General features: G+C 40.2%; 1 protein-coding gene across 3 annotated transcripts in view; it reads left to right on the top strand.

The window, feature by feature from the left end:
• The window catches only part of RBFOX3 (RNA binding fox-1 homolog 3), a 464,758-nt gene that overhangs the window by 148,924 nt on the left and 298,365 nt on the right, over positions 1 to 17,469 (top strand). For all 3 annotated transcript variants that reach the window (XM_087710112.1, XM_087710113.1, XM_087710118.1), the window contains one exon: positions 16,608 to 16,729. The gene's annotated coding sequence lies outside the window, so the exon portion shown is untranslated. The remainder of the gene's footprint in view (positions 1 to 16,607; positions 16,730 to 17,469) is intronic.

Genomic DNA, 17,469 nt, shown 5'->3' with positions numbered 1-17,469 from the left:
ATCTGAATGAAAAATGTGCTGTTGTATACAAACTCTACTAAACAAGAGGTCTGCTAAAATGGATTTACAGCATTTTGTTTTTATTTGTCATGAAACTTCCACTGTTCAATGTCAATGTCTGACTCTGGATTCTGCTATTTGAAAAAAAAAGAAGAAAAACATTTCCTCCTCCTTTTATTTATATTTATTCCATGATCATGTTGTCATGATCCTGCTTACATTTTTCACATATAAAAAGGCCTAAACAATGCGTAAGAGAATCTTGATATTTTAGCAGTGCCTACAAAATGGTCAGCAGGAGGGGTGTCACTTTATAGGTTGTTTTCTGTTACACAACAACATTGACTGAAATGGAAAGACAGTGTAGAGCTGCCTTCTGCTATGGTACTGTTGCACTATTCAACTTTTTTTTTTTAATGACAAATATTTATTTTATTTCTTTAAAAAAAAACACAAATATTTCGTCATTTGTCAATCATTAAGACATTGAAGTACAATTTTTTTGTGTGTGTGCCCCTCCCTCCCTCCACCCCCCCAACCCCCCTCCTCCTTCCCCCCCCCCCGACTTCCCAGAACCCGTACACGGTATGGATTATTAACTAACACAGTCTAAAATCTATTGAGAAAAAAGAGATAAAGAAATTAATGACATTCTACATTGACCTTAGCTTCTTCTTACTGAACTAACTTTTAACAGTTTAAATCATTTCTGCTTAACCTTTTGGCAGGTCCACCATATATGATAATATGTAGCATCGAAAAAACCACACCTCCCTTCCTTAACCTTTGTATCATCTGGGTTCATTGTTAACTCCAGCTCTTTTCTCTTAATTTCCTCTTCCAGTTCTGTTCGTTTTAATCCTTGCTTATTTCTATGTGTTTTATTTATATTCATCAAGACTCCTCTCATATACGCTTAGCTTGCATCCCATACAAATTCCATAGATGTACCCTTATTCATATTCGAAACAAAATATTCAGATAGTAATTTTTTACAATCATTAATATACTTTTCATATCTAAATAAGTTTTCATTCAATCTCCAAGACCTTCTTGCCTGCACTACCCTTCCCAACTCCATCCAAACTGGGTTATGGTCCGAAAGGACCCTAGCCGCAATCTTTGTCTTCTTGACCCTAGAAAGCAAATCATTAGTGGTTAGAATAAAATCAATCCTTGAAAGGGATTCATAGGAAGTCATATTCCTCTGCATTTCTTTCTCGCCAAATATCTCTCAATTCAAAGTCATCCATAATGTCAAAGAAAGGTTTGGGTAACTACATTGTTCTTAAACTGTTTGAGATAATGAAATATTTTCTTCCTCTTCTGTGGAGAATTCAGTCCGTTAACATTCCGTGTTAAAATCTTAGTTGTCATCTTTGGTTGGTTGAAGCATTTTTAGAGCTTCCTGCATGGCCTATTTAACCTTAGATCTAGCTCCTCCCACTGCTTCCAGATTTGTTATTGTAGTTCCTTGATCGATGGCCGATGATTGTTGATGCTGTTGCTTTTTAGCTTGTTTCTCCATACCTCTAGTAGTCATATGGCTAGGTTTTTGTTCCTTGTCTGGTGGTTGTGTAGTTTGCTGTCTATCCTGTCCTTCTTGTGGTCTTTCTCTAGGTCCAGATGGTGCAGGGTATCCGACCTTCAATATATTATAATAAAAATCTCGGGCTTTCCATACAGAGTTGAGGCGGGACCTTTGCTTATCAAATGTAAATATGATGCCAAATGGTGCATCCCATCTATACTGTATCTGACGATTTCTGAGTTCTTCGACCAAAAAAGCGTAGTCTCTCCTGGCTCTTAACATTTGAGGTGGTATCTCTTTCAAAACAATCAGGTCTTGACCGCCAATTTGAAGCTTAGTGTTATAAGACGCTTGCAGTACCATATTTCTAAGCTCTCTTGTAGTAAAATATATAACGATGTCTCGAGGAAGCTGCTTCTGCTTTGCCAGCCAGGAGTTAACGTGGTAAGCTTTGTCGATTTGCCAGTCAAGGTTGGTCCCTGGTCTTCCCATCAAGCGGTCAAAAGCTTCCGATAGAATCTGTTTCAGGTTCTCCTGTTTCTCCTCACGCAGCCCCCTTACTCTTAATGCGAACTCCATTTGTCGGTACTGTATCATAATAATTTCTTTTTCAGCATTTTCCACTTTTTGTTCCACCACCTCTGTTTTCAATGTCAAGTTAGCATTGGCATCATTAAGAACCTCTAGAGTATCTTCCATTCCAGAAATATGTTCTGTTAATACAGTTACAAGTCTCAGCATTTCGTCTCTAATTTTACCAACCTTAGCGTCAATTTTCTCATACAGCTCCTGTTTAAGTCCTTTTATTTCACTTTTGATTTCTTCTTTCATTTCTTTTATTTCCTCTTTTCTCTCCTGCTTTACCATCTCTCTATTATCTCTAAACTTATCTTCCATTTTAATTGTCTGTGCATTAAGAGCCTCGCTTAGATTGCTCAGGAAAAATTCTTTCGTTAACACATCCCCAGCAGGGGGCGTAGGAAGCGGAGGCTGCAGCTTTGTGCCAGGCACTGAGGATGTGCCCCTGGAAGTAGAGTGTGACGACTTTGAGTTAATATTTGGTTTTGAAGCCATTTCAAAATTTATCTGCCTGCAGTTAATAAAACTCTATTGCCTGAATATGCAGCTTTGAGTAAAGAGGCTGAGTTCCCCTTTTATTTTGAAGTTAAGGCTTGGCAAAACTTTCAGTGAGTAAACATTGTAACAGCTGATTTTTTTGCTGCCACCACCAGCAGGCTCCTCCCAGGAAGTCGCACTATTCAACTTTTATATGAACCATGTTTTCTGGAACTGCTGTTTTAAACTTTGTCTTCAGTTTTATCAAATGTGCAATTAAGTAATTTTTCTGCTCTCTGTAAAGACAATTGGCCATTCATTATTGTAATGGTATAATCACAAAAATATCAAAAGGGCTATAAGTAACCTGTATATAATGTAACTCATAAGTATAGGATTGCAGGCTATAAAGAAGAATGCTAATTTGTAAAGCAGAACACGTAACATGTTGCAGTCATCATTGATGCCAAAAGGTACACATCTGCTGCCTGTTCATCCTTCTAATTTTATGTTCAAATCAGAGTTGGACAAGCTCCTGAGGAGACTCAAACCCCCTTTAATTGTGTCACCAAATCTTAGCATATTTACCAGAAACTAGTGTGCATTCCAGCCACTTGGAAGTAAAGCCTTGCTTTACAAATCTTCCTTGCCAAAAACCAAGTAATGCTTTTTTCATCCACCTGTGTGATGAAACCATATTCACTTTATTTTTATGGAGATTCTCCGTCATCCAGGTCATGGTTGTCTCAAAGGTGCTTTAGAAAAGGCAACTGGACTTTGTATTTTCCTTGAAGACATTTCACTTCTCATCCAGGAAGCTTCTCCAGTTTACTGAAAGCTGAAGAAGCTTCTTGGATGAGAAGCGAAATATCTTCAAGGAAAAACTAAAGAAAGTCCAGTTGCCTTTTGAAAAGCACCTTTGAGACATACTTACTTTACTTCATTGCCTGGACTTTCAGCTCCATCCCATATCAGATATGGCCTCCAGCCTTCTTGCTTCTTACTGGCTTGAGGCAGATGGAAATTGGAATGGGTTCTGATTTCCCTGAGGAGAAATTATTTATGTAGCATGCTAAGTAAGTATAAGAGCCAGTTTGGTTCAGGCATTAATTTAGAAACATAGCAATTGTGAATTATAGTCCTGCTTTAGACACAAAGTCAGCTGAGTGGCCTTGAGCCAGTCACCCTCTCAGCCCTAGGAAAGAGGCAAGGGCAAGTCACTTCTGAGGAAAGGGGAAACATTTGCCGAGAAAATTGTGAGAGGCACCAAGGAGTCAACTCTGAAAAAAAAGGCATTAGACTGGAGTTGTTGTTAGTTGTGAAGTCATGTCTGACCCATCACAACCCCCATGGACAATGTTCCTCCAAGCTCTCCTGTCCTCTACCATCCTCTGGAGTCCATTCAAGCTCACGCCTACTTTTTGGCAACTCCATCCAGCCACCTCATTCTCTGTCATCCCTTTCTTCTTTTGCCCTCAATCTTTCCCAGCCTTAGGCTCTTCTCCAGTGAGTCCTTCCTTCTCATTAAGTGGCCAAAGTATTTGAGTTTCATCTTCAGGATCTGGCCTTCTAAAGAGCAGTCAGGGTTGATCTCCTCTAGGACTGACAGGTTGGATCACCTTGCAGTCCAAGGGACTTCTCCAGCGCCATAGTTCAAAGGCCTCAACCATGCTTATCATGATGCATGTTATGTAAAGAAAATTAACCTGTCCCCTGCTCCCTTTTGGAGGAATAGGAAAGTAAAAGAAGCTGTTACTTTAGCTTCCCTAGGCCTTGTCAGCTTTCTTCCAAAGACTCCCCAGTTATCAGGATATTGCTCAGCAGCCTGGCCAAAGTAGCATCATATTCTTAAATCACTTTTGTGTGCTGCTGATACCTCTCATCCTGCAGTAAAAACTAGTGAGTTTGTGCAAAAACTAGTGAGTGTGCCACAGAGATAACTTCAGTCGAACAAGCAAATTCAAACAAATCAAGCCCAGTTAGGTGTTTGATGGTACAATATATGGTTGACAAAGTCAGTCTGGCCTTTCCTTAGTGCAGAGAGTTTACAGTGTCTACCTTCACATTCTTAGATACTGTTGTTGAGACATTGGATGTCCAAAATGTGATGTTTTTTCTCTTTTTATCCATGAATGGCATGTGCCAGATAAGCTGAAGGGAAAGTTGGGGTGCTTCTCTAATCTTCTGGTCTCTTGCATGTGTCTCTGTCAGCAATGATAAATCCCCTTGACTTCTCTATTGGCAGGATGTATCTCAGCTCAGCTAAGCCGTCTCTGTGGCTCCTTCCTTTTCTGTGTTAACAGGGAGCTGTTTTGTTTCTTGGGTGAGGTTGATGTGGTGGGGCTATGCTTGGGAAATGTGTTTTGCCGTAGCAGCAGCAGACTCCTGTTAAAGCAAAGACTCCCACAGTTCTCGGGGTGCTCTCAGCCATCAGCAGCCTGCATGGATGACTAAGAATTCGACAAAAATATATGATTACATGATCTCTCTCATTTTCTGCTGCGTGCGCTTTTGTGGCCACAGAAAAAGGGAAACAGAAGTCTAGAATATTTCATATAACAAGCTATGATTGAAGAGAACGTGTTTACTAATCAACGTATTGTCATCACAGAAGTAGAAACATCGCTACCCTGTTTTCCCGAAAATAAGACCTCCCTGGATAATAAGCCCAATCGGGCTTTTGAGCGCATGCACTAAAATTAAGCCCTCCACCAAAAATAAGCCCTCCCTGAAAATATTGCAACATAACAGCAGCCATGAAGTGACCATGCTCGCCGCCTCCTGCACCCCCAAAATAGTAAGACCTCAATGAAAATAAGGCCAAGCGCTTATTTCGGGGGTCAAAAAAAAAGACCCTGGGGAAACACAGTATATATTGTAGAGACTTTGTTCGCTAGGTGCTAGGCCTTTCATATCACTGTTGGTAATTCCAAAACAGTGTTGCATTACCTAGGTCAGGGGTGTCAAACTCGGCCTGTGGGCCACCCTCTAAACAGCCAAGGACTGGCCCACAGTGCCTCTTCCAGCAAAAACTGAGCTCAGGAGGGCCTCAACTTCAAACACAACTCTGATACAGCCCTCAATGACATCAAGTTTGACATCCCTAACCTAGGTCATGCAGGCTCACTGTATATGTAATCCTCCAGCATTGGTTTTACAAATGTGTGATGGGTAGATATAAAAAGTAAGGAAGATGACCTTGACAAAAATATGCAAATATTGTTGCTTAGGCCAAAGGGAAGTAAAGCATTTTTTATGTCCAAATCATCCAGTTAACATTTGGAAGCACTTCGCTGTACTATTAAACGAGGGAAGAGTTACAGCACAGTTGTAAGATCCTGTTATTATAACCAGTCTCATTTTTGAACATATGGCCATGGGGATTGATACTGTGATGGTCATATGTGTGAGGATCAATGGTAGGTTATTTTTTTCAGTGCCATTGTAACTCTGAATGGTTGGTAAACAACATGTTGTAAGTTGAGGACTAGTTGTAATACAAATAGAGGAAGGCTGAATTTCCCACACTGATTTAATCAAATCTACCCGAAGGGGTGAGAGAAGTTTGAAGTGCTCCAGGCAGGTTTTACATAGGATATGAAGTAGCAGCATTCTTTACAAAGTTCTCTCCATGGCAGTAGTATCACAGATAGAGCTATGGCTGAGGAGACTTCACAGTACAGCAGACTTCAGTTGCTTGTTTCCTGTGTTGATAATAACTGCAAATGAAGCCAGTTTAAGAAATCACTTTCTGGATTTTCAGATGTGGCAATGATGTTGGCCAGGTGTTCTATTCTGGCCCTAATTGGTGGATTCCCATCAGTGGTGGGTTCCGGATCCCGTTGCAACTGGTATGCTGCAACAGGGCGGGTGTCCACCCTGTGCATGTGGAATGTGTGCGCATGCACACCCACCACCTGCGATGCTCCAGCTGCTCGGCGGAGCGTCGCACAGGCACCGTATGCTCCTTGCATGTACACAAATGGCCTGGTTGTGTCAAATACAGGTAAGCATGGTGGGCCCTCCGGAACACCGTACCGGAACGGTACCTGGTGCTCCCAGCAGGCACCAGTATGCCTGTACCTGGTGCTACCAGCAGGCACCAATACGCCCGTACCTGGTGCTCTCAGCAGGCACCAATACGCCTCTACCTGGTGCTCCCAGCAGGCACCAATACGCCCGTACCTGGTGCTCCCAACAGGCACCAGTACGCCCGTACCTGGTGCTCCCAGCAGGCACCAATACGCTCATACTGGGGCGTACCTGTCGTAATCCACCACTGATTCCCATGATTCTTTCCCCTTCCTACCTGTGCTGGGAACACAAATACCTTTTCTTTCTGTGAGTAGGTCTTTCAGGGTATGTGTTTTCTATTTATATCAGTAAGAACATCCAACGGTCATAGAATCATATTGTTGGAAGTGATGTTAGAGGTAATGGCATCTAACTACCTGTTGCTTGCTCACAGTGATCATTTCATTAGTCCATGGATAGGTTGATGGCGCAAACATGAAATGCCACCATTTCATCTTGCTTTCATTCAAGCTGATCACTTATTGCGAGTTTCAACCCAGGCTTTGCACTTAATTCAAACATACACCTGTTTTCAGCACTTGCTCTGCAAGCTTCTTAGAAGACCTTTAGCAAGCCCAGAAATGTTAGCAGACTGTCGTTCAGAGCAACTGGGAGTTACATCCAGTGTGTTGCTGTTCAGGAAAACTACAAGAGCTTCCTTGCTTCCTTGATGTGCTTGCCTGCATGAATGTGTGTATGAATGCATACCCATGTAGCCATACATGATTCCTGCTTTTCCCACTCTTTCTCCTTGCAACTTTTCTTTCCTCTCCCTTCTATTAGTTATTCCCTTCTTCCTTTCCTCCATGATCTCCCAGAGTTTAAGATTCATGGAATAGATTTAAATTTTTTTTAAAAAAAGAAACAACAGTATATGGGTTTCAAAAGAAACAAAAGAAATGGTCTAACATGGGGGTATCCAGCCTTGGCAATTTGAAGGCCTGTGGACCTCAGCTCCCAGAATCCCCCTCCCCAGATAGCATAGCATAGCATGGCTGGCTGGGGAATTCTGGGAATTGAAGTCCACAAGTCTTAATGTTACCAAGATTGGACACCTCTATCTAGCAGCTCAAGATAATGTGGCCATGGAGGGTAGCAACCAGTGTCTCTGAAGAGGAGGCTATCCCAAAAGATGCTAGCAATGGGAGCAGAGATAATTACAGGTCACATGGTCATGGGGATGCTGCAACAGTTGGGTGAAAAACTGTCACAGGTCACTTTTTTCAGTGCTGTTGTAACTTTGAATGGTCACTAAACGAATGGTTGCAACCCAAGGACTATCTGTAATTCAAATGAGTATCTTGAAGGCTTGTCGGTTGTTGATATTGGTTAATTGTATATAAGACATGTTGAAATCCTCTTTAAAGAAATTAGCCAGATGAGTGAACTATTATGTCTCCTATCAGGCTCAACATCTTTATCAAGGTTTCTTTTTTTTAAACAAGTGATGGGCAGGTTTTGATTAAAGACTCTGCTTCTCTTTCAATCATCTCACTCAATCTTTGTCTGCTATCAAGGTCCTCATTTAATGTTCCCATATGGCAATGACCTAAGGCTGCTGCTGCTTATCTTGTCAAATTTTGGTTGGTTACGAGTTTCCCAAAAGGCTGCCCTGCATGAAGGCAAGGCACAATCTTGCTAGTGCCCCAGGGCCGGATAATGCAAAACAAAATGGTAGCAAATACGAAAAAGAATTTTATAGGAGAAGAACCAAGGTCCAGGCCCATTAAAAGGAAATACGAACAAAATTGTTTTATTTTTTATCTTGAAACCTTAGAAACCACGTGATCCAGGATAGCAACTTCTCTGGGCTTGTGAGGGAAAGTGTCACAATATTAAGAGTCCTTATCTGAGGCAAAGCTATTTATGGCTTTGGAGCAGACTGGCAGTGGGTGTATTCTTTTAAAGATTTGTCACCAAAGAATTCAAACCTGAAACCAAACTCTAACCAGCAGTCTGTTTACCAGTTCTGGAGCACTGAACTAGATGAATTGTAGACAATTAAAATCTTGCTGTAGAGAGAAGAAAGGGTACTTGCAAGCACATATGCTGTAGAAACTGAAATGAGGTATTCCTGAGAGTTCTATTGGATACGGTTAGCAAAAGGATTTAGGAATTGAGTTATGACAGATTACCTTGATGGGGACTGATAGAAAGAGCTGGCTGAGAAACCAGGAGGCCTTTTGGCAATAAACTGACTCATGCTAAGCTGTTACCCAGCTGTGCATTTCAAAAGAGGCTAATGAATGGGTATAATTAGGTAGAAAGGGAATTCCAGCTACTTGGAGTAGGCTAAAGGGACTGTTTGCAAGATGTTGGCCTTCCTGGTTCTCTTTCTGTGTTTTTTTACCCCTTTTCTTTTATTAATTTTATCTATACTGTTTGCAAATTGTTAAAAAATAAGTTTATTTTGGGGAAAAAACATGCTCTCAGCTGAGCTATATCTTCAATGGGGAGGATGACCTAAAAAGAAAGATGTTCCGGATCTGATATGGGCATGTTACTAACTTAATTACTGTAGTGATTCACTTAACAACTGTTGCAAGATAGGTTGTAAAATAGGGCAGAACTCACTTAACTGTCTTGCTTAGCAACATGATTTTGGGGCTCAATTGTAGTCATAAATTGAGAACTATAATTATCCTCCCAGGAAGCAGTCAGTCAGTTTATTTGGTACAGCATGGTTAGAGTAAAGATACCTTCAATCCATAACCCTCTTAAGTAACCACTTCCAAATCTGAAATTTAGAATAGAATAGAATAGAATAGAATAACAGAGTTGGAAGGGACCTTGGAGGTCTTCTAGTCCAAACCCCTGTCTAGGCAGGAAACCCTACACCATTTCAAACAAATGGTTATCCAATCTCTTCTTAAAAACTTACAGTGTTTGAAAGCATTTATCTTATTTCTCTTGCTTTTCCGCAGTGCCCAGCTTTTTCAAGCTCTATGTTACAAATATTGTAGTTCTGATATTTATATATTTATCTTCCATTATCATGTTTGCTACGGCCCTGGGAACAATCTCTTTTTCAGTTCTCAAGTATACTGACCTTTCTAAATCAGATTAACCCAGGTTTTTCAGTTTCCCTTTTAGTTTCATAATGAGCTCCTCGAAGTCTTCTTTTATTTCCCTTTAATGAAGCGGTGTCTATATATTTTAAATGGTTAGTATTTCAGCTTCCTATTTTGATTCCCACTGTGATTTCCTCTAGTTCTTCCATTCTTATAATGTATATGCTATATAAATTAAATGGATAAAAGGCTAACAAGCATTTTTGTCTCACTCCCTTTCCTATTCTGAATTACTCTTCTTGTTCATTGCAAGAACCCCTGAGAAGAACACTCGAGTGTTGTAACACACCCATTACCTGCAGTATATTTCACATTCTGATCAGTAGTGGATTCATTTTTTTTACTACCAGTTCTGTGGGTGTGGCTTGGTGGACGTGGCATGTCTTGGTGGGCGTGGCAGGGGAAGGCTACTGCAAAATCCCCATTCCCTCCCAATCAGTTGGGACTCAGAAGGTAGAGATTAGATGGGGGTGGGGCCAGCCAGAGGTGGTATTTACTAGTTCTCTGAACTACTCAAAATTTCTGCTACCGGTTCTCCAGAACTGTCAAAACCTGTTCAATACCACCTCTGATTCTGATACAATATATACCAGAGGTGTAAAACTCTTATTTCATTGAGAGCCACATCAGTGTTGTGTTTGACTTCGGGGGACCATGTGTGTGTGTGTGTGTGTGTGTGTGTGTGTGTGTGTGTGTGTGTGAGAGAGAGAGAGAGAGAGAGAGAGAGAGAGAGAGAGACCAGGGGGCATGGCCAGCTCAATGTCACTCATCAAGTCTCTTTTTTCAACCTCCTGAAGCCCTCTGTCAGCGAAAATGGAGCTCAGGAGAGCCACACACGGCCTCCCCAAGCTCTGTTTTTGCTGGCAGAGGCACCGCGGGCTATTCCTTCACTATTTCCAGGGTGGGCCTGTGGGCCAGGTCTAAGCACTCCGTGTGCCAGATCCAGTCCCCGGACCTTGAATTTGACATCTCTGATCTACGCTATCAAAGCTTTTCAACAGTCAGTAAAGCAGGTTAATTTCCGCCATCTTACCTTAGCTATCTGATATCTGCTTTTTCTGAAACCTCCTTGTTCATGTTGCATTCCTTGTAGATTCTTCCTTGTAAGTTCTTAAATAAAACTTTGCTTGAGTAAGTAATTAGTGCAATGGTTCAATAATTAATATATTCTCTTCCAACTTCAGTTACATGTACATACCATCCTCCTGTCTAAGCTCTAGGCCAGATAGCTTTGTTCCATAGTTATTGACATAGAGCAATATGAAACTTTAAACAGTTGAAAGGGTATTTCACCAAACCCTGGGCGATCCTATTTAACAGCTGACCTATTACCTGCCTTGTGTCAATGTGCAGTAAATTTAATTCATAGATATAGTCTTTGTTCATAATTATTTCTACAATCTCATATATAATGAGTTGCTTTTTTTAAAAAACTCACATTGTCCTGTAATCAGGGGTGGGATTCTACTGGTTCGGACCAGTTCGGGCTAACCGGTAGCTCTGATGATCTGCTGGGAGCGAACTGGTTCACTCGAATGATCAGCTGGGCCCGCCTGCCTCTGCACTATACTGACCTATATTCCCTTTTCTGAAGCCCAGCTGATAGGCATGGCAGAGTGGATTGGCGCGCCTCAGCTGTTTTGCACCGGGGCTGCAGTAGAAGGTAAGTTTCAAATGCACTGTGTATGTGCAAAGCGCTCTCAGCAAACCAGTTGTTACACTGGTTGAACCCCACTACTGCCTGTAATGGATTTCCTCTGTGAATAGTCCTTTCCTAGCTTTTGATTTCTGTGATCTTCTTAAAAACATCTCTCCTTTTTCTTTTAATTTTTCTTATTATCCCCTACTTGTTGACAGTGTAGTTCCTTGTCCTTTATTGCATGACTTTGGAAGAACTAATGCTTTTATTTTCCATCTTTCTTTGCTATCATGATAACTTGTTCAAAAACCACTTGGATATTTTTGTCTTTGAAATCTTGGCAATATTTATATCTGCTTTAGCTTCACAATGTCTCTTATCTATTCCCATAGCTCAGATTTTCTTTTGCATAAGAGAGTATTGAATCTGTTCCTTGTATCAATCCTTTATCATAACTGTATGTCCTCTAGGTTTAAATCTGGAACAGTTGCTCTCTTTAGTTTAACCCATATATTTGATGCCAATAATTTCTGATTCATAATTTGCATCCAGAAGTGCAGACTACTGACTACTGTTAATTTTAATGCAAATATTTATACTATTAATTAATTTACCTGGTCTAAGGAAGGGACATCTGCAAGAAACTTCTGCACATAAAACATCCCTTTCTAATGGTAAGAGCAAAAGCTATGCAATTTTGGTAAGCCATGGAAAAGGAGAACAGAGAGAGTAAACCAGTTTCTGATGGAAAACACATGTGAAGTCCGTTAGCTATTTCCTTTGAAAGATATTCTAGTTTACTTCTACTGTGTGAATAACAGATGTCCTAGAGCTTTTAAATTTAACTTAGACATCCTGATATAGTATCTGTGGCTTTATACCTCTTGCTTGGGCCTTGGGAAGTGCTTGTGACAAACTTTTAAAGTCGTAACATGTCAATCTTTATATTGGTTGATCATTATACTTTATTTCGCTGTGTCAATGGGATCTGGGGCTAGGTGGAATCAAAGAGCTGTAATGTCAGTGTTCAAAGTAGCATCCCCAATGAAAGAAGACCCCGAGGCTTGAAGTACTTCAAAGTTCCATTTTATTGGAGATGTCATAATGGCACATCTGGGAAAACCCGAATCTGAGAGTTCCGGTTTTCCACACCCAAAAGAAAGTCAAAGAAGCATCCCCTGCACCCACAAGTCCATCACATGGTCCAATCAATTCACCATCCCAACTGGAGACAACCCCCAGTCACTCCCATCCAGGTGCAGGCCAAATGCCCTTGACTCCCAGAGAAAGGAATGTTGTTATGGCTAATCCTCCTCCACTCCACGTAATTCCCCCATCCATTTTTTCCAGGTACTAAATGTGGCAGCCCTGAAGCTCCAATGCTAAAGATGGCTTCCAGGGCTGACACGTAGAGCTGTTAAGTCCAGTTCTTTGAGGAATGCCACATTAATTCCTTGTCCCTATGGCAAAATATGCATGGACCATTCAACAACGCTTTTGCAAATCCTGACTTGGAAAACAATGTATGTTTCCTTAAAATGAAACTGACTTGCAGTCCTATTTATTTATGTTTCCTGTGCCTCCCACATCCATTTCTAAAACAATCCAATCTTGTTGGAGTTCTTTCTATATTACATACTGTATCACTTAAAGACCTTATCTCTGTTTTGTCTTTGGATAAATCTTTGTTTCTGAAAGTGCATATGTTTTGATACATACTAAAGTATTTCAGACTCATAGACCTATAAGTGGATAATGTGAACATTCACTATCATGATTGATAGCTGTGCGAGTGCAAAGTAAGGAGAGAAACAGCAATATCTCTGTTAGAGAAGGAGCAAGCTACTATTATAGCTAAGTTCCTATAAATGATGACCTGGTAGCATCTTTGGAGGGAGTGAGAGTCTCTATATCTATGAGGGATTATTTATTTAGCTACCTTTGCCGTTTTGCCCAGGAACATAAAGAATTGATCCCTGCAGAAAGAGAAAAAGAAGACATCAAAGGGATATGTCTCTTGAAAGCTTACTATATTCCCTGCTGCTACATTTCACACTTCACAAAGGTTAAACTGGAAAGAGCTGGGCATATCCACTTGGAGCTTCATTTTAGAGTTAGCAGTCCTTCATGTTCACTATTGATCTGGTCCAAGATATAAAGAAAAGTTGAAATTTTACCCAGGTTGTTTTGAATTTTAGAAAGACACAATGAAAGCCACTAATTCTTTTTGTTGCGAAATTAGGCAGCACATTTAAATGTGCAGTCAGTAAATGGATTTGTGCAGGTTTGTTGAGGTTTGGCTGTATCTGTGCTGGCTTGGAACACAATTCCTTTCTGCTTCCTTCCAGAGGACTTGAGCGTATGTGTGTGTGTGTGTGTGTGTGTGTGTGTGTGTGTGTGTGTGTGTGTGTGTGTTTGATCATGAGTCAGTAGCTTTGTTCTCAGAGTCTGATGGACAAGGATAAGGGTTCCCCCCACCCCACCCGACTCCTCCTAAATTCAGAATAAACAGGTTCCAGTTCTATAATCTCAGCTGGTGGGCAAGTCCTTGGATCAACTGCACAAAATTGCTGGAGTGGTAAATAACATTGAGGACGGAGCAAGATATACACACCGCAGATTGGATCGCTTGGTCAGCTGAGCCTTATTCCAGAAACATCTTTTTTAATGCAGCCACATACAAGGTCATATCTCTGGAAATAAAGATGATTGTCTATAGGATGGACAGCTGAATCCTAAAAAGCACGGTTGATGGGATCCTTGTGGTATGACTGAAAATACTGTTGCAACCATTGAAAATAATCTCTTCAATGGTGCAGACCAGAAGAGAAATAGCTGTCAAGCAATTGCTAGCTTCATTTCTAATTCTATGAATGATCATTGCTGCTATTGTAAACAGCATTTGAAAATGTGATCAAAGCAAAATGAAAAGGTTATTTAATAATAGTGTATTTATTAATATTGTACCATTGGGTGAAAATATATATATTTTGGGGGGGAGGGGACTTAGCTCAGTCTAGTAGTTGGCAGGGCAGGCATGAATAATAGAGATAACATGTAGTACACTTAGTAGATTAGCATCCTCATTAGTAGCATTCTTCCACCTGTTATCAGCAGAAAGATTAACATAATTTATGTGCTGTTTGCCATATGTGATGGTCACATCATGGGGATTTTTTTTTTTTGGTCCATTGTACATCCATACTGAGAAGCAGCCAGTCATGTAGTGAAGTGTGTGTATATTCACTAATCTCACATGTAGTGATTTACATATAGGACTGGTAAAAATCCTTACAAAGAAATACCCTTCATTTCAGAAGTATACTATGTCATGTGCAGCTGTAAGGAAATCTCATGGCAAAAGGCAAAATTGGAACTTAAAACTAAACCATTTTAGAAAAAGGAAATAGTTTACATATTTGTGACAATTGATGTTAATTGAATGGACAGCTCCTTGCTTACAAATTTTGTGAGAATTTTTTTTTTTGCCTAAAAATAAAAGTTTCCAAAACTTGAAGTTGTATTGGGGGGTGTCACTGCTTTGAAATTCTGGTCTAACCCTAGTTAGACTTCAGAGAGTTATTTACTGTATAAGGACTACACTAACAAATTAAAAAAAAAAAAAGATGTGGAGACTCTAGAAAGTGCAGAGAAGAGCAACGAATATGATTAGGGGACAGGAGGCTAAAACATGAAGAATGGTTGCAGGAACTGGGTATATATTTATATTTTAAATATTTATTAAATTTTGTATGACGCCCACTCTCAGAAGAGACTCAGGGTGGCTTACAATAAAAGGGAGGGGGATATATATATATATATATATATATATATATATATATATATATATATATATATATATATATATATATATATATATATATATATATATATATATATATATATATACACATACATACATACATACATACATACATACATACATACATACATACATAAACAACAGTTTAAAATTGCACAATAGTCACAAACCTGAAGTGGGGCTGGACAACTCAACAGCCCCAGGCCTGCCGGGGGTTGTCTAGTATGTCTAGTTTAATGAAAAGAAGGACCAGGGGAGACATGATAGCAGTGTTCCAATATCTCAGGGGCTGCCACAAAGAAGAGGAAGTCAAACTATTTTCCAAGGCACCTGAGGGTAGGACAAGAAGCAATGGGCGGAAACTAATCAAGGAGAGAAGCAACTTAGAACTGAGGAGAAATTTCCTGACAGTTAGAACAATTAATCAGTGGAACAACTTGCCTCCAGAAGTTGTGAATGCTCCAACACTGGAAGTTTTTAAGAAGATGTTGAATAACCATTTATCTGAAGTGGTGCAGAGTTTCCTGCCTAGGCAGGGGGTTGGACTAGAAGATCTCTGAGGTCCCTTCCAACTCTGTTATTTTATTTTATTCTATTCTATTCTAAATACATCTGTGATATTGGATAAACCTCCTATGCTGCTTATTTTCTTCTTGCTGAAATATACTGGAGGAAATATAATTATTAACAGCTACATGAAGAAAGATCAATATCTAATAGTCTCAAATACACAAATAAGTTTATTTGAATCTTTATGTATTCTCCAAGATACAATCATAGTATTTAATTCTACTAGGTTGCTTAATACAGATTGGAACTAAATTTGCAGTGGAATATTGTTCTTTTGTAGAATTCTTCATTTGACAATACATGCAGTTTAAGAGTGGGAGATATTTCTGCAGTCATGTGGAAACTTCTGATAGTATCATACTGTCACAAACTAGCCAGTTAGGCGGAAACCTCTTTTTCCATTGGCTGCACTTAGTTCTTCAAAAGAAAAGGAGGATAGGAATTGGGACTACAGATCAATCATAAGTGGTCCATGAGACAAATAGGCTGAGAACTTGAGGAAGAGCAGTTAAGGAGACCAAGTCTTTAATGTAGCCAGAGCTCACTGCATTTCTAATAGTGTGTGGAAGAGAGAATCCCAGTCACACAAGTGACATCTATATAAATTCTGTATTTTATGCAAAGGGAAGGGACTCCTGTAAAGACAAAACAGGGCTTCTGAATTTGCAGCAGTAATATGAAAGAGGGAATTTCTTCTGAAATCCCTTTATTTAGACAATTCTAAAGGTGGAAGAGGCTTGCCTCCTGCATCCACAGCCTTACAATGCTGTTTAAAACCATTGTGATGTTTGATGTTCATGTCAGGCTATAATTTATTTCCTGCTCTTTTTTTTTTTCTTTCAGACTAAGGAGCTAAAGTTGGCATAAAGAACCCGATGGCTTTGCTTTCCACCATACAGTGTTTATAGCTGCACTAGATTTCCTGAATCTTAAACCAGAAGTGACACAGCCCTTTGGTATTCCAGGTGAGAGCCTCCAGTGGGATCAAGAAGGGGAAATAGCTGCAACTTGAAAGATTTGTTTTTCTGAATGAAACACATGCTGGTTTTCAAGGTGTTCACCTTCATGGGTAGTATTAAGGCTCTGGAAATGAGCAGGCTACCCAAAATCTGATGAAAGTGTCTGGCAATTCTTAAAGCAGGAAAAATTGAATACAGAGCTGAGATTTGTGTGAATCTTCCCAAATGATTTGCTTCCTGATAAGCTTGCCTTACTAAGAGTATTGCCAGCTCCCTTGTGGGTATTGCAGACTGCCAAGGGGCTGAATTTAGTGGTGCTTCTGCTTTTTACTTGGCACCTTCCATTTACTATGAAAGGGCAGAACCAGCAGTTTCGGATATTAGTTTTGTTGCTGCCTAGTGAAATCCCTCCCTATGTTGTGACACTGGTCTGTCTTGCCTTGTTCTCTAACGCTTGGATGTAATTCAGCCGTGGATTCTGTCAGAGAAGGATAATATTCCTGTTGAAGCTCTCAAGAAACGTAGGTGCAACTCCTGGATAATTCAAGTTCAGGAATTGAAGGGAGGATATGACCTCACACAGTCAAAAGAACTGGCTGCACAACTGACCTTTTTCAGGGGCAGTCACAAAGTGGTCCATATTGAAGGTGGTCTGGAGGAGGGGGCAGTGAAATCTTGTGACTGCAGTGAAGGAGGAAAAGCAGTCCAGAGGGTAATCTGTGAGGAAAATAAAGGCCAGCCAAAAC

Source organism: Thamnophis sirtalis, unplaced genomic scaffold, assembly GCF_051295495.1.
Source record: "Thamnophis sirtalis isolate CommonGarterSnake01/CBP01778 unplaced genomic scaffold, rThaSir2_p1.2 scaffold_3, whole genome shotgun sequence".
Lineage (NCBI taxonomy): Eukaryota > Metazoa > Chordata > Lepidosauria > Squamata > Natricidae > Thamnophis > Thamnophis sirtalis.
Note: the sequence above shows the minus strand (reverse complement) of the source record. Positions and strands in the feature narration are given on the sequence as shown.